Source organism: Octopus bimaculoides, chromosome 6, assembly GCF_001194135.2.
Source record: "Octopus bimaculoides isolate UCB-OBI-ISO-001 chromosome 6, ASM119413v2, whole genome shotgun sequence".
Classification (NCBI taxonomy): domain Eukaryota; kingdom Metazoa; phylum Mollusca; class Cephalopoda; order Octopoda; family Octopodidae; genus Octopus; species Octopus bimaculoides.
The window spans coordinates 27,451,979-27,461,159 of record NC_068986.1 but is presented as its reverse complement, the minus strand read 5'-3'; positions in this window follow the sequence as shown (position 1 = coordinate 27,461,159).

The following is a 9,181-nucleotide window of genomic DNA, read 5'->3' as shown; positions in this document are numbered from 1 at the left end:
AGGAAACTATATTTGGAAGAAAATGTACACGGCGCGTTTGCCTAATGCCTAACCAGAGATTTAAAGATTGGAGATAAGAATATAAAAATTGAATTTAAAAATATATTAAAAAAATTAGAAAAATATAAGAAAAGAAAGAAAGAAAGAAGGACGGAAAGAAAGAAAACAGCTTGTAAGAAATTGTTTGATTCTTCTCGGCTTTATATTTCATTTTAAATGTGATTCTGTTTTAAGTAGGAGGAGTTAATGTCAATAAAATATGTGATTTTTAAGAAATATATAAAAAAAAATAGCAGTTAGAATAAATAAATAAATAAATAAATAAATAAATAAAGCTATATGTTTTTCTTTCTACGAATGTAGGAAGCAGGATCTGGAATTTATTGACTACAATAATCAAAGGGTGTTCAGCTTAAAACATTTCATTAATGTATGATCTAGCAATAGAATGACAGTCTTTTAGCAGACTATAAAAGTAAAAAAATAAATAAATAAAATAAAATAAAATATAAAAAAGGAAAAAAAAAATTTCAAGTTTATATCTTTTACACACACACACACACACATACATGCATGCACACATACATATACATACACACGCACACCATTCATCCATAATGTCTTGATATAAAGAGAGAAAGAGAAGGAAAAAAAGATTAAACATTCTTTATCAGTTAATCCAGCCAACAGTTAAGAAGATTATTGTTAATATTTAAAAAAAAAAAAAAATGCATACACATGTGTATGTGTGTGTGTGTATTTTTTTCACTCCTTTCTCTTCATTTGTCTTTATATATATATTTATTTTATATACTTAAGACTGGGTTATATAGTCAGTAAGTGATGTCGGAGCAGTTTTGGGGGGGAAAGGCTGAGAAGCATTTGAAGTCAGGCGTAGCCAAGATGAGCTATATTGAATTATATTGATTTCCTAAAACAGCCATAACTACTCAGACATAATATAGTGGAGGAGGTATAGGATGTTGTAGCATTCATGCCTTTCCAAGAGGAAAAAAAATTCCAGAATATATGAAGTGAAATGGATATCTTCTGGGAAATGAATGTCAAACAACAAATTCATTTTGATGTGTGTCGCTTCTTTCTATTGAATTTATATATCATATGTGGAGGCGCAATGGCCCAGTGGTTAGGGCAGCGGACACGCGGTCATAGGATCGCAGTTTCGATTCCCAGACCGGGCATTGTGAGTGTTTATTGAGCGAAAACACTTAAAGCTCCACGAGGCTCCAGCAGGGGATGGTGGCGAACCCTGCTGTACTCTTCCACTACAACTTTCTCTCACTCTTACTTCCTGTTTCTGTTGTGCTTTAATTCAAAGGGTCAGCCTTGTCACACTGCGTCACGCTGAATATCCCCGAGAACTACGTTAAGGGTACACGTGTCTGTGGAGTGCTCAGCCACTTGCACGTTAATTTCATGAGCAGGCTGTTCCGTTGATCGGATCAACTGGAACCTTCGATGTCGTAGGTGACGGAGTGCCAACAACAATATATCATATCTATCATCGTAATCATCATCATTTTAATGTCCACTTTGCCATGCTTGCATGGGTCAGACAGAATTTGTTGAGGTGGATTATTTTCCACATGTAGATGTCCTTCCTGTAGCCAACCCTTACTCATTTCCATGTAGGGCAATATTTCCCCAGCTTTTCAGAAAAAGATCAGAAACAAAGAACACTGCTTGTATGATAGTGACAACTCATTTACAAATGATGTCAAGGAAAGGAGATAATAGCACACCCCCATAAACACATGTCTCTTATCTCTTACATGTCTCTTATCTCTTACATGTTTCAGTCATTAGACTGCAGCCATGCTAGGACACCAGCTTGAAGAATTCTTAGTCAAATGAATTGATCCCTATACATTTTTTTGAAATACTTTTGCTTAAGCCTGGTACTTATTTTATCAAGCTCATTGCCAAACTGCTAAGTTACAGGGACATAAACACACCAACACCAGCTGTCAAGTGGTGGAGGGGGGGACAAATACGCACACACACACGCATGATGATGATGATGATGATATATATATATATATATGTTTACAATGGGTTTCTTTCAGTTTCCGTCTACCAAATCCACTCACAAGCCTTTGGTCAGCCTGAGGCTATGGTAGAAGACACTTGGCCAACCATGTGGTTGGGAAGCAAGCGTCTTACCACACAGCCATGCCTTTAAATAATAAATAAAATGAATACAATAATTGCTTTAATTGAGCCAGGTTAAGTAGGCCTGCCTATTAATATATGAACTTTACAGTTTATTGAGATTCAGATATTTTTGTTACACAATTTTAAGTAATACCCTTATTATTTTGTATCTCATAAAGGTAGTTCTATCTTCTTCGGAGTTGAAATATCAACCAGCTTCATTTTCAAAGGATCAAAGCATTGTAATATTATTGATTTGTTTATAACTCTTTGTGCAGTGAGTCAATAGGGAAGCAAGCAAACCAGTGACGAAGTTAGTTATTTGTCACTAATACTTCATATCTGAGACCAGAATGCACTGCTCTTGACCGCTGAACCCCACTTAGCTCGAAGAAGATGCCACTCTGAGTGCTATGACAGTACCGTAAAACTGACAACAGTGCACTCTTTAAATAAGAGATAAAAAAAAAAGTACCCAACTTAGAAAGAAAGAAAGAAAGAAAAGTTAGTTGGTCACTGGGTCAACAACCCAACCTCTGTAAAAACATACAATATTACAGAAACTAATGACAAAAGATATTTAGGCAGATTCCATGCACATTTGGTGGTTGGAGGCAGGGATAGTCTAATTAAACAATGTGAGTCGTAAAAACAAAACTAAACTATATCTTATATCCAATTCTCAGTTATACCAACTGTACAAGTCTGTTTGATAACCTCCACTCTAGGTTTAAGTACTATTGATAAGAGTATTGTGGTTTTAAAAATATATTTATTTTTGTAGGATTTCATGATGATATGGGATGGTATGCATATTAGACCATGTGAGAGTGAATCCAAGAAACAAAAAAAACCCTGTTAGTTGATAGGCAAATCACACGCACAACCATCCTCCAAACCCAAGGTCCCAGACTGGGCTAAAACTGATCACCACCACTCTCCCCAGCCCCACACATCATCATCAACTATAACTTCTTTTTGCATTGAGCCTTCTAATACGATAACTGGCACTCCATTGGTTATGACAATGAGGGTTCCAGTTGATCCAATCAACAGAACAGCCTGCTCATGAAATCAACGTGCAAGTGGCTGAGCACTCCACAGACACGTGTACCCTTAACATAGTTAGTTCTCAGGGAGATTCAGCATGACACAGAGTGTGACAAGGTTGGTACCCTTTGGAATACAGGTACCACTCCTTTTTGCCAGCTGAGTGGACTGAAGCAATGTGAAATACAGTGTCTTGCTCAGGGACAGAACACATTGCCAGGAACTGAACTCATGATCTTACAATTGTGAGCCAAACACCCTGACCACTAAGCCACACATCTTCACATACTAATACCATATGATGCACCACCAAATTCTTTTCCTCACTATGTCACTCACTCTCATTTTTTCCTCCTCTGAACAACACCTCTAGGTTCCATCTTTTAAATTTCCCCTTATAAAACCAGTTAGGTCACCATTACAATAAATTTCTAAAGCTTGACAGTTACCAGATACTATTTAAACCATAGCTACTTAAATCACTTCCTCTGTTCTCGTTAAAATTTATAACATAAATTATGCAAAAGATGCAAGATTCAAACTTTTCAAAATGGCACTAATGATGATATAAATCAACCGATTCTAACTGGTAACTGAGACCAGATTCTGTGTTTGGTTTGCCAAAGACTTCTTGTTGTATTTAAGCAGCTGTCATATTATAATGATATACATTGCATAACTGACTTAGTTTTGTGATTGTAATACAATATGGTCAGGTCATAGTCCAGTGCAGGTACTGACATTATATATGCAAGGGAGAGAGATAGAGAGAAATAGACGGTGTATAGATGATGAGACAAAGACTACATCGACAGTGCCATGGCTGATGAGATGTTTCAACAGATTTCAGACAGTTAGTGTCACCATTTCACTTAATATTCTTTAATTATAAAATCTTTTCATCGCAGCCAAAATGAAAGTGGTGCAGAGTAAGTAGTAAACTTGTATACTTCTGAATGAAAAGAACTTGACCATATTTCTTATCCGTTTCACTTAAACGGAACATAGGTATGTATGTTGAGTTGTATTTTCTGGTAATACATAATCAGGCGTGGCCATGTGATTGAGAAGTCTGCTTTGTGAAGAGATTTGGTAGATGGAAAATGGAACAAACCCATCATATTATATATATATAACAACATGGTTATATTACATGCCGGTGGCATGTAAAAGCACCCACTACACTCTTGAAGTGATTGGTGTTAGGAAGGGCTCCCAACCATAGAAGTCTTGTCAAATCAGATTGAAACCTGGTGCACCTCTCTAGCTTACCAGTTTTCAGTCAAACCATCAAACCTATGCCAGCATGGAAAGTAGACGTCAAACGATGATGAATGATGGTTCTGAGTTCAGTCTCCTTGCATGGCACCTTGGGCAAGTGTCTTCTGCTATAGCCTCAGGCTGACCAAAGCCTTGTGAGAGGATTTGGTAGACAGAAACTGAAAGAAGCCCATCATGTGTATATTTGTGTGTGTGTGTGTGTTTATGTATATCTATGAGTGTGTGTGTCTTTGTGCTGTGTCTGTCACCCCATCCCAGCTTGACAACCAGTGTTGCTGTGCTTATGTCCCCATAACTTTGTGGTTTGGTAAAAGAGACCGACAGAATAAGGACTAGGTTTAAGAAATAAGTCCTGGGGTCAATATGTTCAACTAAAACACCTTTCAAGGTGGTGCTCCAGCATGGCCACAGTTAAATGACTAAAACAAATAAAAGAATACATACACACACACACACTGTACACATATATATGTGATCATTCCTCCTCATCTTGACATGGTGTAACAGTTGTACATAGCGTAAACAAATGTCACTGTCATATGAGTGGTGTCATTTGTTTCCAATCTTTCCTGAAAATATGTCTAGTCAAGGGATAAAATATTATGGTGCTAGAAAATGAGTAAAGGTTGGGAACAGGAAGTGCATCCAGTCATGGAAATCTGCCTCAATAAAATCCAACTGACCCATGCAAACATGAAAAAGTGGACATCATGATGGTAGTGGTGGTGGTGATGACACAAAAAGTCTGATCTTAGAAGGAGAAGATGTCAAAAACAACAGAAATGAGTCATGAAATTATCCAGTGTCTAACCTGGTTAAGAAGAAAAACAAAAACAAACCCTTCCAAAAATTACAAGAAATAAACGTTTTCATTAAATTTGTTCATTGTTTACCATTTGTAGTGTTTAATTACATTGCTTTGGTGATACGGAATTTGAACAAAAGAAAGACAAAAACGTTCTTAGAAAGAAAGGCAACACAGGAGAGTAGGCTATAGAATTTAAGTATCTGGTTTGTCCTTCAAAACAAAAAAGAACAGACATTGGATTGTATTCTAAAATGTATCATATTGTAAAGTATTGTCACTGTTGTTTTTTTTTCCCTATAGAAACATATCCTTTTCTACACACAATTCACATATGGCCACTATATGAAAACACAATGAAATGAAAGCTTTCAATAAAACACGCTTTAATTGAGATGGATCGATTTTTACACCAGCAACACCACCAGCACAGCCATTGCCGTCATCATCATCATCACCATCACTGGCAATTTTGTTTTCATTCTTCCTTGAATGACAATAATGCCTATAATCAACATCATTCCAGTAAAGAGCTACCTATAAATCAAACTATCCTTTAAATGACTGGTGAGTATTTTAGTAGAGCAAAGCATTAATTTCCTCATCGTTTACCAGGCCTGATGGACAGACACAGAGATGGGAGATAAATATCAATTACAGCAAGATTGTTGTTACTTGACCAAGCTAATGACATACTGCTTTAGTTGACAGTCAAATGTGACCACACACACACACAAACACACACACACACACACACACACACACATATATATATATATATATATATATATAAAAGATAATCTCTCTTCTCCTGATACACACCCATCTACTGCTCATCCACAGACCTCCACCATATCATATATATCCTCCTCCCGCTTAGGTAAATATTGTTGGCGCTAAGCAGCACACTTTAAGCTGGAATAATAACTCAAAACTGTTATTAATATGAGATTTCACTAAAATATTTATTGTTGCTACTGAAGAATGGTTGCAATGATAGAATGAATGGGTTCGGAGAGCTTACAGTCATTATTTTTCCATACGAGAGTGATCAATACTGTGTTTATATTCCTTTTTAAAGAATTAAAATAATCATAACAATAATTTTAAAATGTCAAGTGGTTGTGAATAGCTATTTTAAAATGACAGTGCATCTACACTTGATATATATGGATAGGCCCTCGTGAGATGGAAAAGTGTAATTTGTAACAGTGGCACATTAACACAAATTTGTAGAAGTGTGTATAGTTGATGAACAGACCCTAGCAGATAACTGGTATTTCTTTCATGAAACCTGGATAAATCTGAAGTGTTGACATTATGAGATAAATACATACTGAAAATATATTTTTTTATCTAATACTCAGATATTTCTATTTCGGAGGATGGCCACAATAAAATAACTGAAGAGAGAAGGGGAGAGGACAGGGGGCAAGAAGGAGGAGAGAGAGAGAGAGAGAGCAGTGGGAAGAGAGAGTATGTCTGTCTAAGTGCATGCACTTGTGTTTGTATCTAACTGGTCTAAACACTGGTATATGTTGTATCCATTTAAGTTTCCCAATTTAGCAGTTCAGCAAATAGCAATCGACTAAAGGAATACAGAAAGGACCAGGCAAGTTGTCTCAGTTAATGATGCAAAGAAAATTTGATTTCTTAGGATTAATATCTGACTCTCTATGATCAAAATAAAAAAGATTTTCTTGAACACACACACACACACACACACTATCTTCTTTCTTGCACTAAAATGGTAGGCGATAGATCAGCCCAGCAGTTTAATTAGGGTTAAATACTTGTGTATGGACAAAACTTTGGAAAATAGTGTACATCATACATATTCCTTGTCTGGTACACCATGTAGAATTGTACTATATGATATGGTGTATATAAACTTTTTCCCCATTTCCTGTTCTTTCTTGTCTTGCAAGTTACATGATGACCTCACTAGTGCTGGTGGCATGGAAAAGGCACCCAGTACACACTGCAAAGTGGTTGGCATAGGAAGAGCATCCATCCATAGAAACCAAGAGCTGACACTGACATTGGAGTTCAACACATCCCTGCAGCGCACTTGGTAGATTTTATCAAACCATCAAACCAATGCTAACATTGAAAACAGACGTTTAACGATGATGAACAGTAAAAGAGTAACCTGAGAGATTACTTTTGACTTAAATACAGAGTTTAGGTTTCGGATATGAATTCACAAGAGAATTAATGATGACAATAATTGTAATGATTATGAGAATGTGATGAAGTTTTTTAAAAGTTATTTATTCTGAGTAGTTATAAGTGAAAATCTGTGAAATTAATATTACTAGAACAAACACTTTAAGCAGAGACTGTAATAATTAATTAGGCATGAATAGTTCTCATTAGAAGGCATGTTAAAGTATTGAATTAAGTGGTGTGCCTAGAGATACACCAGTCATAATAATAATAATAATAATAATAATAATAATATATATATATATATATATATATATATATATATATATATATATATATATATATGGGAGAATTTACGAAAAAAACAAGACAGATGGTATAAACAACAAATGGGTGTATTAGTTTAACGCTCGGGAATAGAGAAAGTCTTTGACGTTTCGAGCCTACGCTCTTCAACTGAAAGGAACACAGAGAGAAACAAGGAGAAAAAAATATAAATGTAGTGGTCAGCGATCTATCATGGCGAATATATATATATATATATGTTTATAGTTATTGATAAAATACATGTAGATGCATGTAAGTGTGTATGTGTGGTTGACTACTTACTCACATCCACAAGTACTTACACATACACACAAACCCATTTTCTCTTCCTTTTCTTGGCTTCAGTTGATTGTGGCATCACTTTTAAAAGAGTTGCAGTCAATCATGTTGGCTCGGTACAATCATATTGGCCTGGTTACAGTGAAGTCATGGGGGAACAGCATGGCAGATGTGAAGTTAGGCGTACTGAATCTCTGAGCTAGGTCTGAGAACTGAACCTAGAACTTTTAATTATTGGGATTTCTATTTCTACACACAACTATTATTATTCCAGCATTGTCCATTTTAAGGTAATTAATGAATTTTAGACCTAAGTATGTGTCTCCCCTCCACTTTTTGTTATTGGCTAAACTGGGTTCACAGCAATTAGTAACCATGCGTATTTTTCCAAACTGAGTTGTTTATACTAATAATTTGCTTGCATACTATTTTCTTCATTTTGGGATGAAAAAAACACGTGCAAAACAAAAATGAAAAAATATGGAAAGCAAGTATAAAAAAAATTGCCACTGCTGCTGGTGATGACACTGACCAGATGCACCAAGCTCCACAATCATTAAATAACAGATTCAGAAAAGAATTGCTCTTGATAAAAGTGCTCTTAATACTCACTATTCACATGGTCATGATTTTAATTAACAAACTATTCTTGAAAATTCAAATTATTCTACATAATTTATTAGCCTCTTCATTTTTTTCTTTTTCTTTTGTTTTTTTTTTTACATCTAGTGCCATACTACACTGTACTATGTTTCTGGAGCTAAAAATGAACTCCCAGGCCAAGTTACATAATGGAAATGATGGAATTTTAAGAGAGAAAGAAATATACTGCATGCAGGTGTGTTGACAGAGTGGTGGACACAACATAAAAATTATGAGCTAAAAACCTCAATGCATTCTCCATTCTCAACCAATCGAAATTTAGTTGATCTGATCTGATCTGATCTGATCTGAAAACATATGCAACACAAATATAACAATGGCTATTGCTCCAAGCCACCTGCTAAACCTTTTTGAACCTGAACTATATGCAGATACTCACTCACTCTGTCTCTCTCTCTCTCTCTCTCTCTATATATATATATATATATATAT